At 42.9% G+C, this 22,447-nt stretch overlaps 2 protein-coding genes across 8 annotated transcripts in view; one reads left to right on the forward strand and one right to left on the reverse strand.

The window, feature by feature from the left end:
• The window catches only part of ralgps1 (Ral GEF with PH domain and SH3 binding motif 1), a 762,687-nt gene that overhangs the window by 401,313 nt on the left and 338,927 nt on the right, over positions 1-22,447 (reverse strand). The window lies entirely within an intron of this gene.
• angptl2b (angiopoietin like 2b) overlaps positions 16,497-22,447 on the forward strand; it is a 48,110-nt gene continuing 42,159 nt past the window's right edge. The window contains exon 1 of one of the 2 annotated variants that reach the window (XM_043720245.2): positions 16,497-17,157. The gene's annotated coding sequence lies outside the window, so the exon portion shown is untranslated. The remainder of the gene's footprint in view (positions 17,158-22,447) is intronic. The other variant, XM_043720244.2, reaches the window with a different exon arrangement.

Genomic DNA, 22,447 nt, shown 5'->3' on the forward strand with positions numbered 1-22,447 from the left:
ACTGGGGACTGAATGATGACTGCATGTTGCACAAACTCGAGTCTCCTGATTTATTTAGTTTATGATGCTGCCTGAATCTTCTCAAGAAAGGTCAAGCCTTGTAAATCACTCTGGCCTACCATGATTTTCATGACAGCCTCTGGCACCTTGCTCACCTTAAAAGGACAGAGTTAATAAGCAGGTTTCAAGCACAGTCCCGGACTGGAGACTGTGCCAAGATGAACAACTGTGAACAAATGATATAAACTGAGAGGCTAATGCAGAGAATCCCAAAGTAAGGTTTCATCTTAAATTGACCCTGAATACCTTCAGATAGGACAAGCATGCTCCAAGGACACAAAGCACTACATTATTTGTGAAATATCCTTTGCTTCAGATCGACAAATTTGAGCTAACCTCCAGTTCAAGTTCACAAATGTACTAACTTATCAGCTCCTATATTTTGAATGCAACTGTTTCCCAGCAGGTGACTTAAAAGAGAACAATCCTCTCAATCCACAGAACTCAATAGATTTTTTTCCAGCTACTGTTCTGCAGGGAGGTCCTAGCATCAAGAGAGAGGACAATTTAGCGATTACTGGCTGACCTGGGGCATGACTAACAACAGTAATCTTCTTAGTAATTGGCTGCAGCACATTGCACGACTGTAGACAATGTAGTCAAAACTTTCCTGGGTTTGTGTTAAAGGAGTAACAAAATACTCCAGATTACTTGAAAGCCATCTAGTAACCCCAGTGCTTTCCAAAACAGGCAATCCACATAATTATAGAGTCACCCAATAGCAGCGCCTTTAATCTATCCACTCCTCTTCCCATTGCCATAAGTAGGCTGTAAAATTTGAAATTCTATTTTTGCTCTGACCTCATTTCTCTCATGCGATTTAATAAATAAGACATCTAAAATCCAAGAGCTTCAATAACAATTTGCATTTGTATAGCACCTTTAAACACGACACACAGTTTATTTAAGCTGTCAGGGCTGTACTTCAGCTGATGCAAGTGGCAAGCCTGGGAATCAAATCTGTCATCAAACGAAGTTTTGTGACATGATGTCCATTTTCCCGCTCATTTCTACAGTTTACAGCATGAAACAAATATTTTCTTGGTCCCACCCCACCAATGCACATTCATGGTTATGCCTCGTCAGTTTATGTAATCTCTTTGACCAGTTTCTGCTTCAACTGCTGAGAAAAGCTTGCAGAGACACCCTATTCACTTTGGTACGTTGCAGAGTGCATTTCCACACTTTTGTGAAAACACAATTCAAACCACAAATCAAAGCAACTGAAAATCATTATATCCAAAGGCGAGGCACATTTAAAACATACTGTCATGAAAGAAAAAATAATTACAGATATCTGCCTCTTTTATGTTTCACTCCTCTGCCAACCAAATGTCTGAGCTTCTGCTTTAACGTCTTGACTATCATTTGTATTTTCTTTATTCTGGTTCAATAAGAATGTCTGCCTATTGGAAGCTGCGTGATTGCACAAGTATGGCAGTGAGACATTGAGTTACAGAAATGTGAGGTGGTGCGTGGATTAAAGTATAATAATCAGACCCTCTAGTGGCTAAACAATCCTGATGCATTAACACACACACGCATGCTGTGACCAAAATCCACACATTGGACTGGTAAATGGGAGAGCTGGAAGCACACTTGAAAAGGCAGTAACCTAATGGCCTACACTGACACCAGGACAGGTTCAATTCTCACTTCTGGTGGAACTTCACTCCCATTAATAAACTGGGATATAAAAAGCTAGTCTCAGTAATGTAACCATGCAGCAATCACACACATCTGCTTCACTCATGTCCTTTAGAAAACAAAATCTGCCATAGCTGGTCAAGCCTGTACACACGACACGAGATGCGCAATGTGGCTGACACTTAGAATGTCCACTGAAATGGTCTATCCAGCCACTTCGTTGAGAATAATTAGGAATGGGCAACAAACACTGGCCTCATCTTCCGCCTAGGAACACTACAACCCCAGGGCATCAATGTGGACTTCACCAGTTTCCTCATTTCCCCTCCCCCCCACCTTACCCCAGTTCCATCCGTCCAGCTCAGCACCGTCCTCATGACCTGTCCTACCTGCCAATCTCCCTTCCCACCCATCCACTCCACCCTCCTCTCTGACCTACTACCTTCACCCCCACCCCCATTCACCTATTGTACTCTTTGCTACTTTCCAACCCCCCCCACCCTCATTTATCTCTCTACTCTGGAGACTCCCAGCCTCTATTCCTGATGAAGGGTTTTTGCCCAAAATGTCAATTTTCCTGCTCCTTGGATGCTGCTGACCTGCTGTGCTTTTCCAGCACCACTCAAATCCAGATTCGGGTTTCCAGCACCTGCAGTCCTCATTTTTACCTAACAAACACTGGCCTTCCCAGTGAAGCCCACGCTAAAGATTTTTTAAAAACGTATTTCAGTGTATTCTTTACTTTTGGAGATATGTATAAATTCTCTACTGTAGTTTAATCTAAATCCAACAATGCTGTCCGCGTGTGTCTTGGCCAGATATTTACATAAAAGATGCTAGAGTACAGATGGTGTTACCTTTCGTGGTCCCAAGTCATAGAGTTAAGGAGTCATAGAGATGTACAGCACGGAAACAGACCCTTCAGTCTAACTCGTCCATGCCGACCAGATATCCCAACCCAATCTAGTCCCACCTGCCAGCACCCGGCCCATATCCCTCCAAACCCTTCCTATTCATATACCCATCCAAATGCCTTTTAAATGTTGCAATTATACTAGTCTCCACCACTTCCTCTGGCAACTCATTCCACACACGTACCACCCTCTGCGTGAAAAGGTTGCCTCTTAGGTCTCTTTTATATCTTTCCCCTCTCACCTTAAACCTATGCCCCCTAGTTCTGGACTCCCCCATCCCAAGGAAAAGACTTTGTCTACTTATCCTATCCATACCCCTCATGGTTTTATAAACTTCTATAAGGTCACCCCTCAGCCTCCGACGCACCAGGGAAAACAGCCCTAGCCTTTTCAACCTCTCCCTATAGCTCAAATCCTCTAACCCTGGCAACATCCTTCCAAATCTCCTCCACACTGCTGCTTTTGCAAACTCAGTGAAAATTTAACACTGTTGTGAACACAGCAAAAATCAAAAATGCCATGATGTAGATATCTGGTACAGGTAGATGATCTTTTATCCAAAATGCTCAGGACCAGTTGTTTTTCGGAATTCGGAATGTTTCGGGTTTCAGAATACGTGACCGTTTAATGGTGAAATTTTTAAAAATTCTACCGGAGAAGACTTCTAAGTAAGAACGTGCTTGGCCACACTCTCCTCCCCCGCCCCCCCCCCAGCAATGTCGCATCTGAGTGACATGCATCGAGTGGGTGTCGACTTGGGTTAACTCTTTGCACGCCAAACAACCTCGTTAATGCGAAAAGGAAACTTCACCAAAAAAAGCCTTCAGATTTTGGAGCTTTTCAGTTTTTGGATGTTCAGATAAAGGATCGTCCACCTGTATTGTAATATTGTACACTGCACACCTCCGCCCCACTATTATAACGCAGCACAAAAAATGGCGCACGCAATAATCCAAATCTGAATGATTAATCCAGATGGAAATCTTCTGTTGTTCTTTTCAAGTTACTTGGTAGACAGAGACAAACTGTAACCAGGAAAAGTAATTTAGGATTAAGAAAACAGATTATAGATAGACAGATAGATACTAAAACGCGGAAACTAAGGCTTTGACACTCTCTATAGGCAAACATTCAGACTGGGGCAAGTGGGGCAAAAGACAAATTACCCCATTAGCCATTTTCTATGAATTATACTGTATTTTTCTGGACTAAGATCCAGGTTACCTCTTCAACTGGTGTCTCAGTGACGCACGAGTTGTACTGTGATCAGTCAACATGATGAATTTCCCTAGGCATGATATATGACCTGCTTCAGGGAGATTTAGCAACAACAGATTCCCTTCAGTATAAGGAGCAACTCCGAGGTGTCTGATCAAAAAGCAAATAAACCAAATGCCAAATATCAGTTATTAATATGCCTCAGAGGAAAAGTGCTTTTAAAAGAAAAATAAGGACAAATTCACACACATACATATTCACTAAGTACACACCATTTCAAATGTGAAGGCAGTGCAGAGAGACTTGACAAGCCAGAGACAAAAGACTTGGACCATTTCTATTACACAGTGCTGGACTGGTTATACTTGACGTGCCTTTTATTTAGAATTAGAGAGATAAGATTATAAAAGGTCTATATTTTTCTCACAATACTGAGCTGAATCACATGTGTATGCCTATCAATGTGAGAAATAAAAGGAAGACCTTAAGAAATAATAATAATAACAACAACAGCAATAATAACTTTGAACGTTCGGGAAATACAAAGAAATGAGAGGTCTGGAAATTTTAAGTTACAGCAATTAAGGCTGCAAAATGTGAAAATAATATTTTAGAAAGAGCATGATCATAAACTATTATCATTAAATCTGCACAGCACTTCTCCTCATATTCATCCTTACTAGCTTTGTTTAGTTCAAAGTTGCCCCTTTTGGTTTTATTTTAGAAAAGGTATTACTTTGATTACTTTTTTCTTATTTTCTGCTTCAGTGTCTGTTGTTTTCCATCATTCTAGAACTCCAAAAATGTGTGTGTGATATCAGCCATGATTCACAAACGCCCCAAAGATCTTGCTCACTGACAGAGGCAGGGAGGACAAGCAGGAAAAATGATCAGAGACTGGGTTATGTTAACAATGGGGTAAAAAGAGAAGTGGGATTTTGCGGTAAGAGAAATCACATGGACAGGGACAGGACACGATTAGAAGCTGCAGGAGATGCGGCCAGTCAGCATTTCAGCCAAAACTGAGAAAAGAAGGAGATCAGAAAACATGAGGAGAGAAAGGCAGGTAGTGGAAATATATCCAAGGTGGCCGGAGACACAGGCAGTGAGAAATATATCCAAGATGGCCGGAGACACAGGCAGTGGGAAATATTTCCAAGATGGCCTTGACACAGGCAGTGAGAAATATATCCAAGATGGCCGGAGACACAGGCAGTGGGAAATATATCCAAGATGGCCAGAGACACAGGCAGTGAGAAATATATCCAAGATGGCCGGAGACACAGGCAGTGGGAAATATATCCAAGATGGCCGGAGACACAGGCAGTGAGAAATATATCCAAGATGGCCAGAGACAAAGGCAGTGAGAAATATATCCAAGATAGCCGGAGACACAGGCAGTGGGAAATATATCCAAGAGGGCCAGAGACACAGGCAGTGAGAAATATATCCAAGATGGCCAGAGACACAGGCAGTGAGAAATATATCCAAGATGGCCGGAGACACAGGCAGTGGGAAATATATCCAAGAGGGCCAGAGACACAGGCAGTGAGAAATATATCCAAGATGGCCGGAGACACAGGCAGTGAGAAATATATCCAAGATGGCCGGAGACACAGGCAGTGAGAAATATATCCAAGATGGCCAGAGACACAGGCAGTGAGAAATATATCCAAGATGGCCGGAGACACAGGCAGTGGGAAATATATCCAAGATGGCCGGAGACACAGGCAGTGAGAAATATATCCAAGATGGCCGGAGACACAGGCAGTGAGAAATATATCCAAGAGGGCCGGAGACACAGGCAGTGGGAAATATATCCAAGAGGGCCAGAGACACAGGCAGTGGGAAATATATCCAAGAGGGCCAGAGACACAGGCAGTGGGAAATATATCCAAGATGGCCGGAGACACAGGCAGTGGGAAATATATCCAAGATGGCCAGAGACACAGGCATTGAGAAATATATCCAAGATGGCCGGAGACACAGGCAGTGAGAAATATATCCAAGATGGCCGGAGACACAGGCAGTGAGAAATATATCCAAGAGGGCCAGAGACACAGGCAGTGAGAAATATATCCAAGATAGCCGGAGACACAGGCAGTGAGAAATATATCCAAGATGGTAGTATGATTATGTTCTTATCGTTTCTTAGTGATTTTAGTGCTTCCCTCTCCTTGGTGTTGAGGTTATGTGTTTGTCTTTTCCTTGTTATCAGAGGTACGATACTTTGCCTCACTGTTTGTTGTGTCTCTTCTGTCAGTCCATTGTTCCTGAGTGTGCATTCTAGTGCTGCTAGGAAGTCTGCTGTCTTGGCGTCCCTGTGGTTGTAGTTGAGTCCCTTGGCCAGTATTGTTCTTCCCGTGTCTGTGAGCTGTCTGTGGGAGAGGTTTTTAACCCAGGTGTGTGTTGTGGTGTCCTCTTTGTTGTGTGTTAGTTTGGCCATTTTTTCTTTTAGTGCCGTTTGTTTTGCAGTGTGTGGTCCTGTTCTGTCCTATGGTGACAGCCCGTTCTATGGTCTGGGTCCATTCCTGATTAGTGGTTTTTGAAATTAACGACTTTTGGCGCGCAATTTCTTGTCTGTATTTGTGAAGTCTGTTGTGAGCATCTGTAATCATTACCTGGATCATCCTGAATCCGTTCTGTCTGGCTGTGTCTCGGGCTTGTGGATTGTTGATTGGCGGTCTGTATCTGACACATGGTGGAAGGATTCGATTCTTTCGGCATTCATGCAGGAACCGATTCACGAGAGAAGAAGAAAAGGATAACTAACTCCCATTCCTAGACGTGATGGTACAGAGAACACCGAACGGAGAATTCACCACAAAGGTATACAGGAAAGCCACACACACAGACCAAGTCCTGAACTATGAAAGCATCCACCCCAACACACACAAACGAAGTTGCATCAAGACATTATTCAAAAGGGCCACAACACACTGCAGCACACCAGAACTGCAAAAAGAGGAAGAGGAACACCTGTACAAGCTATTCGCCAAAAACGGATACCCGCGCAATTTCATCAACAGATGTCTAAGAGAAAGATAACGGAATGAGGACATGCCGCAACCCAAAAGACTAGCCACACTACCATACATCAGGAGCATTTCAGAACTGACAGCCAGACTACTGCGACCACTAGGACTCATAACAGCACACAAACCAACAGCCACTCTCAGACAACAACTCACCAGAACGAAGGACCCGATACCCAGCATGAGCAAAACCAATGTAGTGTACAAAATCTCATGCAAGGACTGCACAAAACACCACATAGGACAAACAGGAAGACAGCTAACGATCTGCATCCATGAACACCAACTAGCCACGAAACGACACGACCAGCTATCCTTAGTAGCCACACATGCAGACGACAAGCAACATGAATTCGACTGGGACAACACTACCATTATAGGGCAAGCCAAACAGAGAACAGCCAGGGAATTCCTAGAAGCATGGCACTCATCCACAAACTCCATCAACAAACACATCGACCTGGACCCAATATACCGGCCACTACAGCGGACAGCTGAAACTGACAACTGGAAGTGGCAAGGACAGGCCACTATAAATGCCGGAGGAAACACCACAGAAGCGCTTCATAGGAGGCTCCCAAGCACTGAGGATGTCACCTAGACAGGGGACGAAACGTTTGCAACAAAAATTTCCAGCTCGGCGAACAGAACCACAACAACAAGCACCCGAGCTACAAATCTTCACCCAAACCTTTATATTTTATATATATATATATATATATATATATATATATATATACACACACACAAACATACAAAATAGGGGCAGTAGGAGTCCATTCAGCCCCTCGAATCTGCCATTTAATAACATCATGGCTTCATGTTTCTTCTGATTTCCTCGGCCAACAAGAATCCAACTGTCTCTGTTCAACAGTATTCAAAGATCCCGCCTCAATCACCTTCTGTGGCAGAGTTCAAATGTGGTAACTCTCAGCACTAAATATATTCTCCTCGTCTCTCTGGTGCGTTCAATGAGCCCGGTGAAGTGGCCAATTGATTTGGCCGGTGATAAAAACAGTTGGCTGCCTGCTTTAAATATCTGTTAACAATCCAGGGACCTGCCCTGGCGGCTTGTTGGGGAGGGGGATGGGTTTAAAATGCACCAGCAGTCTTGAGCTGGGTGAGGAGAGATATCTTAAGGCATTGCAATCAGGAGATATCAGGGAGGAGGGAGATTGTTAAGTGAATGGCAGCAGATGTGATGATATGCGCTCAGTCTCCTTTCAGTCCCAGGAAAGAGGAAGAGTGTGCCCGTGATTTCCTGGAGAAGGAGCCTCCAGGGGACAGTGGTTATCAATGTTCACTCTAACCCGTGTAGATGCTGGTTAGACGATCCAATCGGTGTGTGGGACACTTGGATTTCTGTCTGCGTGCGGATCTCGGTGTGCTGTACAGAGACAGGAAAAGTTAGAGGGACGTAGCTGCTTATGCCCCGTGATCTGTCGAGCGAAAGCTCAAAATACTTCAAATGTGTATCTGATCAATAACAGCATTGCCTCTCTGACACCCGCTTCTCAAGCTCACGATCATGTTTGCTTACAACTCCAGGTTTGTTTCACAAGAGCTTGGTCAAGACACCATACTGAAAATGGCCTTCATTAAATAGTCAGCCTTTGGTTGTGACAGTGACTGGAGTAACCACCCCATCGACGTGCCTGGTCATCTTCACATCAACCTTCCCCGGTGTAGGGGAGTCCAAAACTAGTGGGCATAGGTTTAAGCTGAGAAGGGAAAGATATAAAAGGGACTGAAGTGGCAGCTTTTTCATGCAGAGGGTGGTGTGCATGTGGAATGAGCTGCCAGAGGAAGTTATGGAGGCTGGTACAATTACAACATTTAAAAGGCATCTGCATGGGTATATGAATAGGAAGGGTTTAGAGGGATGTGGGCCAAGTACTGGCAAACGGGATTACATTAATTTAGGATATCTGGTTGGCATGGACGAGTTGGACTGAAGGATCCGTTTTCATGCTGTACAGCACCGTGACTCTATTTTCAGGACAATCCACAGCAAGCGCACATGCAGCTCTGTACTGACAGACCTTGACCCCATGGCATCCCTGAGCTTTTAAGAATTGCACGGAGAATCCTGGGAGATCACTGCAGCGCTCAGTACTTGCGCTGCTGATGAAGACAGTGTAAACTGGATGTGGTGCTAATGAAAAGGTGAATGGCAGAGTGAGAATATCAATTCGTGGGCGGCACGGTGGCACAGTGGTTAGCACTGCTGCCTCGCAGCGCCAGAGACCCGGTTTCAATTCCCGCCTCAGGCGACTGACTGTGTGGAGTTTGCACGTTCTCCCCGTGTCTGCGTGGGTTTCCTCCGGGTGCTCTGGTTTCCTCCCACAGTCCAAAGATGTGCAGGTTAGGTGAATTGGCCATACTAAATTGCCCGTAGTGTTAGGTAAGGGGTAAATGTAGGGGTATGGGTGGGTTTCGCTTCGGCGGGTCGGTGTGGACTTGTTGGGCCGAAGGGCCTGTTTCCACACTGTAATCTAATCTAATCTAATCTAATTGGGCCCAACAAGAGAAATGCTTCATGTAACTCACTGAAATTGACAACGTTGCCAACTTCTGGTTAAATTTGACGCTTAGAAACCATTGACAATGAGTAATATTAAAGCTGCAACAATTTCCAGTAATGCAAATGCATGAGGTAGAGAGAATGTGACCACAGGAATGATCTATTTGTTAATATTATTCTAAGTATAGAGACTGTGTAGTGACACTAACACTAAAGCATCGATTACACCAAAATGAACACTGTAATGGAAGTTGTCCTACATATTTTACCCTGTCTTGTTCATATTCAATGCAGTTCATGTTTCAAGCAATGTAGGGCTAGACCTCTTCTTTAAATGGATAAAGACATTGAAAAACTGAAAATCTGACTCAAAATATAATACATTTTCTAAAGCCACTCTCACTTAATTTACAGAAGTCTCTTTCCTTTCGTTATTATTACGCACAGACACACACACACACACTCTCTCATCCCGTTCCCCTTCACTGTCTTCGCTTGGATTGTATTCAAGAAAACGCAACTGACATTAGAGACTCACTCAGGGATTGCGTGCAGAGGTGACTGCTTTCTCAGCCAACTCTTGAAAGAGTGCTCCATAAAAGCTTCACAGGAATTTTTTTTCCCTCTAAAACATAAAAACAAACTGGTAGCGATTTTGGAGGAGAATTTCTGGCAGATTTTCATTTGGAGATAAGTTGCGGCAGTTTCCTAGTACTTAAGGAAGGAAAAAGTGAAAGCATCACAGTAGGTGCTGGTATTTAAATGTTTTGACTGTGGGATCAAGTCATTTGAAAATGCACTTGGTGACTGTTACAAAGCCTTATCTCATGAGTGTATCTCATCAGCACAAAGGCTAGTCTTTGGAGAGGTCAGTAGTGGTTTAAAGACAAAGTCATTGCAGCACTGAATGAAACCATTCACTCCATGGTCGGTCTACATACAGCAATCCAATCAGTCACATTCCTCTCCCTATCACTGTAGTCCTGTGAAGTTATTTCCCTTGGTGCCTGTCCAATTTCCTTTTGAAATTATTCACCATTTCCAACACCCTGTAGACCACAGTCCCCATTACGACACGTGTAAAGGTTGGTTGTCAGATCCTCTCTGCATTTCTTGCCAACATTTTAAATTGATGTCCCCATAGTCCTTGAGCCGTCAGCTCATAGCAAACATTTTTTTCTGTTTATTTTATTAAAGCCAGTAATAACTTTGTAGACCTCTCTGAAATCTCCCTTCCAAACTCAGCATTTCCAGCCTAACCCAACATCGAGAACTATTCTGGTAGATCATGTCTGCACTCGCATTTTCTTCTTTAATTGCAGTCATAAGAACATCATAAATAGGAACAGGAGTAGGCCATCTGACCCCTTGAGCCTGCTCCACCATTTAATAAGATCATGGCTGATCTTTTCATGGACTCAGCTCCACTTATCCATCCACTCACCATAACCCTTAATCCCTGTGCCTTAAAGACATTCAATGAGGTAGCCTCAACTACTTCACTGGGCAGGGAATTCCACAGATTCACAACCCTTTGGGTGAAGAAGTTCTTCCTCAGCTCAGTCCGAAATCTGCTCCCCCTTATTTTGAGGCTATGCCCCCTGGTTGTAGTTTCACCCGTAAGTGGAAACAACTTACTTGCTTGTATCTTATCTATTCCTTTCATAATTTTATGTGTTTCTATAAGATCCACCCCCATTCTTCTAAATTCCAGTGAACATAGTCCCAGTCTCCTCAATCTCTCCTCATAGGCCAACCCTCTCAACACCTGAATCAACCTTGTGAACCTCCTCTGCACCCCAGGCACATCTCAGCCATTTGAACTGGATGCTATTTTCTAGTTGTGGCCTAACGAGAGCTTTCTAAAAAGGTTCATCATAACTTCCCTGCTTTGGTCCATAAGGTCAGCACTTATGAAGCCTAAGAATTCATCTGCTTAACTAATCCCTCATCATTACCGACCACCTTCTGAAGGCCTGTGTACATGAAACCCAGGTCTCTCTGCCCATTGCACACTCTTTATAACTGCAATTAATAGAATGGTCACAGCACATTAATAGTGATTAATTAAGTAGCTACTACTCCCTATTCATTAAGTATATATTAACTTTCCCTTCTATGAAAACCTCCCATTTCTATATTATTCCATGCTTTTTTGCCTGCCCATTCTGTTAGCTTGTCAGTATTCTGCTGCAATCATTTGGATCACATTCACTGTCAAATATCAGGGTTTGGTAGCTTTGGAACATTTTGAAATCTTTCTAGATATTCCAACATCCAAGTCAGGGTGTTACTTTGATGTTTTTCATTAAGTAAAAAGCCCATGGAATCCCCTCAGAGGTTAGTAGGTAAATGTACACAGTGCCACTGTCCAGCAGATCCCTCGCTCAAATCCTAATCTCCATTGGCATCAATGGCTCTAGTGAGAAAGGTGATGCTAACAATTGGACGCCTGATGTTGAAAGGGTCTCCACTGATAGTGTTGGCTGTGATGCCCACTCACAAAAGGTAGAGTTATTGGCTAGCTTCCCAGCCAGTTACCAGCAAATTTCCAGCAGGAATTCTAGCTTTCAGCACAGGAGTGAAACATTGACAGAGGGGGAAGAAATAATGCAATTTATCAAATTTGTTGGGTGTTTATTTCATACACATAACCTACGCTACAAAACAAAATGACACCAGGCATGATTTTTCCAAACCTGAACTTTATGGAGGCAGTTTCAACTGTAGCTAAGGAATTGGGGAATGGGAAACTGTTCTATTTTACATCGTTTTTCCAGCATTGATTCTTCAAGAAAAGTAGCTGTCTCTTTAAAAAACTGCAAGTGGCATGGTGCCAAGTGATTTCAGTTGTCCACATCTGGCAGATAAAACACACTCTGGGCACGCTTCCATTAAGTTGAGGCCCCATACATCTTCAATCCCTAACAACATTCAAAGCCAGGAAATCTTCACCCTGGTATTCTGCATAGAAACTGATCTTGGAATGGTTAACATTTAGCCATGTTCCTGCCTTCCCTTAGCCCAGGATTTCTACAAGGTGCTGCAATGCTTCATGGAACCTGATGGCCTTCTGCACACCTGTCAAACATTGTGTCTTGAGTTTTGTGGTCAATCCATTTTGGCAACTGTCTTTGGTTCATTCATCAGATGGTAGACATTGCCAGTATTTGTTTTTTGGTGGTTACCCATCTCCAATTGCCCAGAGTGAGATTTAGCCACATTAAACTTGTCCCAGCTAGACCAACCCAGGTAAAAGGTGACAGATTTTCTCCTCCAAATGAACCAAATGGGTTTTATGACAATGATGGAGAAAGTGAGGACTGCAGATGCTGGAGATCAGAGCTGAAAAATGTGTTGCTAGAAAAGCGCAGCAAGTCAGGCAGCATCCAAGGAGCAGGAGAATCGACGTTTCGGGCATAAGCCCTTTTTCCTGATGAAGGGCTTATGCCCGAAATGTCGATTCTCCTGCTCCTTGGATGCTACCTGACCTGCTGCGCTTTTCCAGCAACACATTTTTCAGTTTATGACAATGGTTACAAGTCATTATTAGATCAATTTTTCTCCAGATTTTCCTTGATTGAATTTAAAATTTCACCATTTGACATGGTGGGAATTAAACCCATGGCGGCAGAACATTGGCTCGGGGTTCTGGATTACTAGGCCAGTGACATTACCAGAGGGCTTATGCCCGAAACGTCGATTCTCCTGTTCCCTGGATGCTGCCTGACCTGCTGCGCTTTTCCAGCAACACATTTCCAGCTCTGATCTCCAGCATCTGCAGACCTCACTTTCTCCTCAGTGACATTACCACTATGCCATCACCTCCTTTAACTTGCGGTGAACATTGAAAGCAATGCTAGTTCCTACTCAACACTTCCTCCTCCAAATGAATGAGCATAGAATAAATGAGGTATTTCTGACACTCAAAGTTCAAACTGGGGTCAGTCCACTTGACATTGGGAGACATGAATCATATTCCATATTATTGTCCTGCAGGATTTTGATCAAGTGGAAAATCTGGTATATTGGCCAATTTACATTGAGATTTCAAATTGCAGTTAATTTGTTGTGGACCAGCGTTTAGTTCTTGGTGTCTAAATGCCAAGTGTGCACAAAGGCATTGCTCAATAACATCTTAAGACCATAGCTTATTTGCTACAGTAAACAAATATATTTTGTTTCTGTTTGCATTGTATCCACGGAAATTGCCAAAAAATAATCCCTTTAACATTTGAAATATGATTCAGACTTGTTTGGCACTGAGCTAATGGCTAACTATGTGCTTGATGCATACATTTGATAGATGGAAAGTTCCACATCGTATGGCATTGTGCACAGGTTTATTCTCAAAGATCTTTGTGATGGCAAACAGGGGAAGAGGAAATTTCATTTTTACTACCAAATGCTGCCGCCTGCTCAAGAATAATGTCGATAAGGACTAAGTCTGCACTGCCATTTTGTTGATTAGATTCCAAACTTCTTTGTACCGATAATTTTGCGTAGTTAAATAGACAAGCCAAACACAGCGGGCTGGATGTTATAGGCAGTAAGGGAGGCTGGAGCAGGGACTTGTCCTTTTTAAGAGTGAAATAACTGCACAGACGCCAGTATGCCATCACCAAGTCACCCTTTATTTACACGTGCACAGTACACGGACACTGACCAGTTAGCTCCAAGCCAGGAGTGAGGAGAATCTGGTTTAAATCTGTCAGCCAGGGCTTCCCGATTGGCCCAGGTTAATAGCCCCAGTCAGGGATCTCAGTCAACGCGACCCACGTGGCCATCTTTATTCCAATCATCACACAAAGGGTGCCCTAGACAAGAAGGACAGCACCTACAGCTCCAGTGATTTCCCACAGGGGCTTTTCCTTCAGTACTCAGCCCCAGAGTTACGTTAAGAAACATTTTGCCAACCTTCTGTAGGCTGCAGGCCCACTGCCATCCTGGAGCTTACTAAGCTAATGGCCTCCAGATCAGGCCAGCCGTCCTCCAGGATGCAGTTTGCCCTCCTCAGTGGCACCTGGGAGGGCCCAACAGCTGCCCACACATAGTAGTCCCAGGCATTTCCCTGCCAATCAACAAAATTCAGGTCAGTGACTTCAATAAGCAATGGCCTGAGATTTCAATTAGGTTAGGACGTTTCAAGATGGTTGGGTTAATGAACCTGAGGGGTACAGGTCAGTCACGATCTATTCAGTGGTACAAGAGGCTCAAGGGTCGACTCCTGTTCAGAAACATATTTGGCAACGGTCACAACCCACCGGTCTGGGCCCCAACATACTGTGGGCATTTTTAAATTTGTAATTCTGAAGTCTGTTTTTCAAAAGTGGTCTGATACAATGAAAAATGCCTACAAACGTCAATTAAATGCCACAAGGGAGAGGGCGAGAAGGGGCAAGACTGTGCGAGGGAGAACAAGTGAATGAGCAATTGCGAGGGACAGCACGTGAGTGAGAAAGCACGAGAAAGTGCGAGCAAGAGCAAGAAAGAGTGTGAGCGGGAAGAGAGCAGGCAAATGTCAGACTTAAATAAGCAAAGGGAATTTCCAACAACATCCCTTCAAAGGAGGAAGGGGAAAGTGAAAAGAAACTGGACAGTGATCTCTTGTAACTATAATGAGTTTATACATGCCATGGTAGTTGTACAAGGAGAGTGGGGAAAACTGCTTATTCACTGTATTGCGCGTAAAGGTATTCTCTTACTCCACCTGCTAGAAGTCAGCTGGCTACTCAGGCAGACAAAAAAAAAAGGAACAGGATAACAAAAGGACTGTCTCCCACCGGAACTGGAATTCAATCGTGGTGAAAAAAGAACAACAGAAACGCTACTAATCTGTAAAAACTAAGAACCAAAAACAGAAATTGCTGGAAAAGCTCAGCAGGCCTGGCAGCATCTATGGAGAGAAATCAAAGTCAGGTGACCCTTCCTCAAAACTCCTAGAACTAAGAATCTTGAAATAGACTTTCAACCAGCACCTGTTAAGGCCATCAGTACTCTCTCCAGGACGGGTCACAATGTTCAGCTAGCCCCATTTTGCGACCAATTCAGAGACTGATCTGGGTATCTTCTTTATTAAACTCTTAGCATTTTGGTCACATCTCTAATTTGTTTGCTTGTGTCGTGTTTGTACTTATTCTTGCACGTGGCAAACGATAAACTTACTCTTTAACAACTCAAGAAAGCCTGGTTAAATTGACTCCTTTCAAAACAAGCTCACTTTTGGAACTGGGACAAAGAGAAGGGAACTGCTTTAAAGTGAATCTTGGGACCATCAAAAGGGGTGAGTGAACAAAGGAGGGGAGTTTGGCGACTGCTCTTCACCTGAGAACTCCAGATAATTTGCAGCATCCCGTCTGGCACCGTGAGAAATTGAGGAGCTTTGCCTGGGGTCTTGGCTTAACACAATGCCCCTTCAAACATATCGTAACCATAGCGATCAGATTCAATTTGCCACCAACCCACGAGAATATCAAATGCTTTGTCAAATTTCTTTTTACCACTGCCAATACGAGAAGCTACAAATTCTCTCCAGCACTTTTTTTTTAAAAAAAACACATCTTACAACAATGCAGAGAGAGGAAATTTCAATTACAAATATAAACAGAGTACATCTTAAGTGTTAGTAGTGACAATGCACATTATTGTGTGAAACAGTTTAAACAATACCAGACACTGTTTACTGTCTCTTCATAAATCCTGCACAACTACTAAAGTTTCTCTCCACCACACCTGAGATTACGTGCTGCTGCCTTTGGTTAGTTTCTGCACTTTGCTTGTGAAACTACAATCGTTTGTGTAAACTGGTACCCTCCTATGACTTACAAGGCAGATGTAAAATAAAGGTATCATGAAATGTGGAAGATGTCTTCTGCCCTCTACTGAAACATCTAATTTAAAAACTGTTGACATCTTCATTGCATGTAGGTTGCATACTTCTGCGGTGCTGTCAGAAGGCAGGGTTTTCCATCTCAGAGGCTGCCAAAAGCTCAGGGGGCAGTCCACATCCTTTTAATTAGAGCTGACTGCCGTGACATCATTGCACTGAAGCTTCGGCTGGAGCCCGCCCCCTGCTATCTGTGGTGGAGAAGGAAGGCTCTGCACATTGTACATCTGCTCCTGCAGCTCGCAAAACAGAGGGAGTGCAGGAAAGGAGATCCAATCAAGACTTGCCTACGTGCAGCAATTCTACTCTTCAGAAATGTAAATACATCACACACAAAAAAAAGAGGATCCAGTCAGTTTGTCCTTCCCCAGTTATGTGCTCAGAACTAAGAAGATGACATACTGGATTTGAGCGTGCTTCATAACAATGCCATGCTGATGTTGCACATAGTCTGGTGTAACTGCAAGGCACAAGTCAGACAGACAGTGTGCTAACTCACTGCCTTAATAGACTGCAAGAATTCTCCTTACTCAGTTTTACAACTTTTTTTTTGCAGTAAATAGTGACGACCTATGGCGCTGTTAACACAAAGGACCTGCTAAATGCCAATAGGAGAGTTCGGAATAAAATATTTTCTTAAAAGAAAAAAAAACTGTCTTTTTGGCATTTACTACTTGGAACTGATACCTGGGCATCAAGCACTTGAAAGTCTCTGACAAGAGAGCTACAGTGATTTACACAGAGGAGAGATTGGAGTTTCTGATAACAATCACTCTGGTGAGATGCTACACTTCACACAGGCATTTTGTGCAGTTAAAGAGCAGAGACAAGAAAGTTGAGAGTAAGGACGACAGTACTGGCTACAGCAATCTGGTAAGAACGTTTCTTTCAGTTTCTCCTTAGACTTACATAATGAGTTCTAAATGTCAAATACAAAACAGAAAGCAACTCAGGGCAGTTATTTTTTTATGTTCAGAAAGGACGATAATGACTATGACAAACCAAACATTGAGCTGCATTTAAAATAATACTAAAATCGAGATTTTCTTTTTAAAGACCAGCGAGGCAGTCAGCTTAAAACAAAAATCAGAAAAATCAAGTGACTGCCTTCAACATTTTTTCTCAAATGAAGGATGATGATTAGAAATTCACTGTGTAACTTAGGGAGCACAGTCCAGAGCTTGATTCTGAGGAGACTGGCTCACATTCTCAATTCTGTCACAAGCTTTCTGCCTAATTTATTGGCCAACAAAATTGGCACCTTCTCTTTGTGCTCTTACTGATTTAGGATTTCTTACAGCTGACTGGAAAAGTTACTTTAACCAGTATTTCACACTTTCTTTTTAAAGCACTCAATTGCACTACCAATGCAGATATGAAAAAACGCAAGGATCAGCCTGAAAAGGACAAGAATGGGTTAATTTCACAAAGGCTATTTTAACTTGCACTTCAGGGTAACAGACAGCAGTATAAAACTTCTACGAAGAGCATCACTTTACACATATTCAACTACCACAAAAAAAATTACCTGAGCTTCAAGTGTTACAGAGTCAGCTTAATATTGCTGAACGTTTTTAGAAATGTAATCACTGAAGTATTCAATTCAGAACAGCAAAGAACAAAATACGCATCAATCGACCAAAAACCAAGTCAGGTATTTATTTGTTTCAATATATTTTATAACTGGGTTGAAAACTGCTTTGTAGCACACAGTCTCAAAAAGGAAAATAACGTTAAGGACACAAAGGATTTTTCTTTCTAAAAAGGTACTTGTCGTACTGATCAGCAGCTTGCCTGTGACAGCAGACTTTAATGAGGTGCCCAAAAATGCCAAGAATGCCCAGTGCTGATCACTCTGAAGATGCAGTCTCTTCGCTTGGCAGCCTTGCCTGACAAAACCTCCGTGTGGAGGCAGTGAATGAAACAAATGTTTCTTTCTCTCGGGTCACAGTGTGAGTACAGGAAACGACAGGGGTTAGAGGAGGAGAGGATGATGGGGGGTTGGGGGGGGGGGGGGGAGGGGGTGGGGGGGGGGGAAGGGGCAACGAATGACAACTGACAAGATAGCATGGGACAAAAACAAGAGAGACAGAGACAGACACACAGTGACATTTGAATTTTCTTCCCATATTTTCTTTTTTGTACATTAGGAGTTAAGCCAGTGGGTTCACCACATGAGACACAGTTTCCACATGTGGGCTGACACGGAGAACAATCTTGGCAGGCTCGATCGAATGCTGCCGCTGAACTGAAGGAATAACAAAACTGGGCACACAGTAGTTATCTCCGAGCCAGGTAACCCATGCCCCCTCCACTCCACCCTCACCCCCACCACAGGAACAGTGGGGAGGCCTGTGGGGGGCTGGGTCCTGCCAGATCTTTGTTCAAAATCTGACATGAGAGAGAGAGAAAATAATCCTCAAGCTTTTTTTTTTAAATCACAGACATGTGAAACGTTTGAGCAATTCAAGACAGATCAGGTTACCAGTACTGTGTACCTACATAAGCCATATCCAAATGCAACTGCTGTGCAAATTTCACATACACACACAAAAAAGTGGTCAGAAAGTTTTAAAAACTCTTCCAGACACATCGGTTGGAGTGGATTATATAGTGCCTAGGATCTTAATTTTCTTTTGCTTGGTTATGGGAAGCAAGCAATTTTTTTTATCTTCCAGAAACCTTTGCATTCAAACTCTCATTGAGAGTGGTGCAGTCAATAGAGTGATAGTGATTTAGATCATCCTGGTTTATTGCAGTTCTAACTGTTAGAGCACATAGTGCTACTAAATAGATTGTTTGAAGACTGACGTGACTCTCTATATTAAAAAATATAGACTTGTCACTACCAACCAATCCAGCCAATAATTGAATTCAACCAGTAAACTTATTTTTTTTGTGAATATTTACTTTATTCGCAAGATATCTAAAAGTATCATCCAAAAGGTTTCAAATTGTACGTTAAGGAAAATGCAATAAAATTTTTTTCTCATTGGGTGCCTCAATCCAGAAGCAAAGTTTGTGGCATTTACTGTGTATGTTCAGTGACCAGTGTACAGCCTACAAGGCTCTAAGTTACCAGATCGATCTCTGGTAAGGTCTTAGGCAGCAACCTTTCCTCAGGTTTCAGCAAATCCCTCAGCATGTCACCCTCCAGACTTTAGAATATGCCAATCTGCAACATTTGGCCAAGAACAACTCTGCAGTGGAAAACCTAGTGGTGAGAGCACTTTTCTCACCACAAGCCATGGTGTAGCATGATGGCTCTGTGGTTAGCACTGCTGCCTCACAGCCTGGGTTCGATTCCAGCCTCGCGTGACCGTCTGTGTAGAGTTTGCCTATTCTCCCCGTATTTGCGTGGGTTTCCTCCCGGTGCTCTGGTTTCCTCCCACAATCCAAAGATGTGCAGGTTAGGCAAATTAGCCATGTTAAATTTCCTATAGTGTTCAGAGATGTGTAGGTTAGGTGCATTAGTCAGGGGTAAACATGGGATAATAGGGGAGGGGAATGAGTCTGAGTGGGTTTACTCTTCGGAGGGTTGGTGTGGACTTGTTGGGCCGGAGGGCCTGTTTCCACACTGTAGGGGATCTATGAAAAGACACCCAGGCCACATCGAGGTGCTTACTTGGAAAGTTGGCAACGAGATATTGTATCAAATAACTGTGGCCATCTGCTCAAAACTATTGGCCCAGTGATATCAGGTTATCTTCTTTAATTGATGCAGAAGCTTTAAAATTATCCTCCCCGACAGACCTGCTTAAACTCCTTGTAGCCTGTGAATCAGTTTCTTAGAAAGACTGAAATTTTCAATTCCACCTCATCATTCTTTGCCCACAGCACAGTTCTATCATGTCCACTAAGTCCTAACTAGTTACAACATTTTACAAAATTCTGAATTACAATCATTCAGATCTTCATCTCAACAGACCATACAGTGCATCACTAACAGATTTCAACATTTCTCTTGCTTTCATTAGAATCTTCCCAAATACTCCACATTCTGTTTTGTTGATCCCATTTCCTTTTTCAGGAAAAAAAACCCATTCAATGGATTATTGGACTTAACTCGAGCCAATTCAGGTATTTCCCCATCGAGATTGCAGCAAGTCACAACTGTTACTGGCACATGTCTATACAAGCGCCTGAAGTACAGTGCATACTACACACGTGGACAGATACCCAGATGCCATTGGAAGCACCATTGTGCAGCAGTGGTTGAGGAGGAGCTTGCTGTTCTGACTGTTGTTTGTAACAAACACATGCTTCTAAAAGTGTGCTGTAAATATAAAGAGAGCCACACCCAACCATTCCCGGTTACCTAAAAATAAAACAGATTTAACTTGCAGCTGGTGTCTAAGTAGCACAGGCAGCAGAACACTCGCCCTGTACAAACTACAGGTGGCCTTCCGTTCAGAGGCACACAGGAGCAATGCCATTTTAAGACTTGGCCACTATTAGGTGCAAGTTTCGTTTCTCAGTTGGACTGAGACATTATGCTGGGGCATGCCAACTCGAGAGAGCAAAGTCATCTGACACAGTTGGCTCACCTCTTACAATAAAGGTTTCTTCGGAAGTATTGTTCATCGAATGACACAAAGCCACGATGAAGTGATGGAGATTTCCACAGACTAGACGTGAATGCTATGTACTTGGCTCTTCCATTCCCCGACTGCCCCCTCCCCCCCAGCCTCGCTGACTGCAGCTACATGGCTACAATTGATTCCAGAGAGTTACAAACAGGGAGACAAAGCAAGTGATGACAGAAATAAAAGATACCCAACAAATAAGTTGCAAAGTGTTAATGGCTCTCAGCCAATCTATCCTGGGGGATTCAGACTGGTAATACTTCAGTACAAATTACACAGAAGGCCGCGTATACAAAATATATTGCAGCTTTCAACAAATGCCATTTGCATCTATACAGTACCTTGAATGTGACATTCCAATGCCGTTTACAAGAATGTTAGAAAATATATTTTGACATGGAGTCACATAAGGCAATGCCAAAAAAAAACTTTTAGGAAGAGATGTTGAAAGGTGGCAGGATTTAGGAAGCTTGGGGCTCAGGTAGCTGAAGATATGGCCACCAACAGTGCAATGATTAAAAATGTGATATTCAAGAGGCTAGATCAGACCATGCTAGACAGTCGTGGGCTAATACTTCGGGACAAGATGGGAGAGAATATTATAGTATCAGAATTCTGTACATGCGCCTATTTTGCCTGATTGTGGATAGATTAGAGCACAGCACAAACTGTTCTCAAGCAAAATTCTGACCGTGTCCAAAATATTAATTGTGGCTTAGGCCTATTTGTGCTGGAATGCTACTTTCCATTTTCCACCTTGTAAGACGCCAATTATTTTCTTTATCCAGAAGAGATTCAATAACAAACAAGAAGGCAAGACAATAAATTAAAGCAGAGCTGAAAACCAGCCAAGAATTTGCAAGATTTACTTCCAAAGTCCACATGCAACAAACCATAAGATGATTGAATTTAAGATGGGTAATATTTTGCCAGGTACTAAGTCCTTTCCAAGAAGCCCTCAATGCCACCAATTGACATAATGCACTCTCTAAGTGGAAAGAAACAGTTTATTGTCCACTAATTACATTTCCCTTGACATTAGAATTGCTCACAAATACCGCAGTGCTGCAATGATCCACAAAATATGTTGCAAGGGAACTTCCCAGAATTGCTAGATATCATTAGACATTAACTTTTACAAAAAGTATTAGAAAGAACAGCTCCAAACTATCACAGGGAGATATTTAAGGAGCTAGTCACACATAATAAAGAGTTTGCTCTTCCCATTCTAGAAGCACACTGTTGAAGTGAAAGGTAATACCAAACCCCAATGCAGATTTAAATGCTGCAGTGCAACAAAAACAGTTTGCGTTTATCCAGTATCAGTAACTCAGAAAACGTCCCAGGGTGCTTTAGAAAGGAGAGAACTGACAGAACACAGCTTTGGAAGCGTTTGAGTAATGACCAAAAGTATGGTCCAACTGGTCAGTTTTATTGGTTGGCACAGAGGTCACAGAATAAGTTGGAGGGATTTAGCAAGGTAATTCCAGACTGTATGTCCGAGACAACGGAGGGTGGGCCATTGAAGGTGGATTGGAGGGAGGATGGATGGAAATGAGAACAAACATATGAAATGG

Source organism: Chiloscyllium plagiosum, unplaced genomic scaffold (genome assembly GCF_037043375.1).
Source record: "Chiloscyllium plagiosum isolate Xiang-an unplaced genomic scaffold, Cpla_swu_hap1 HiC_scaffold_21, whole genome shotgun sequence".
Taxonomy (NCBI): domain Eukaryota; kingdom Metazoa; phylum Chordata; class Chondrichthyes; order Orectolobiformes; family Hemiscylliidae; genus Chiloscyllium; species Chiloscyllium plagiosum.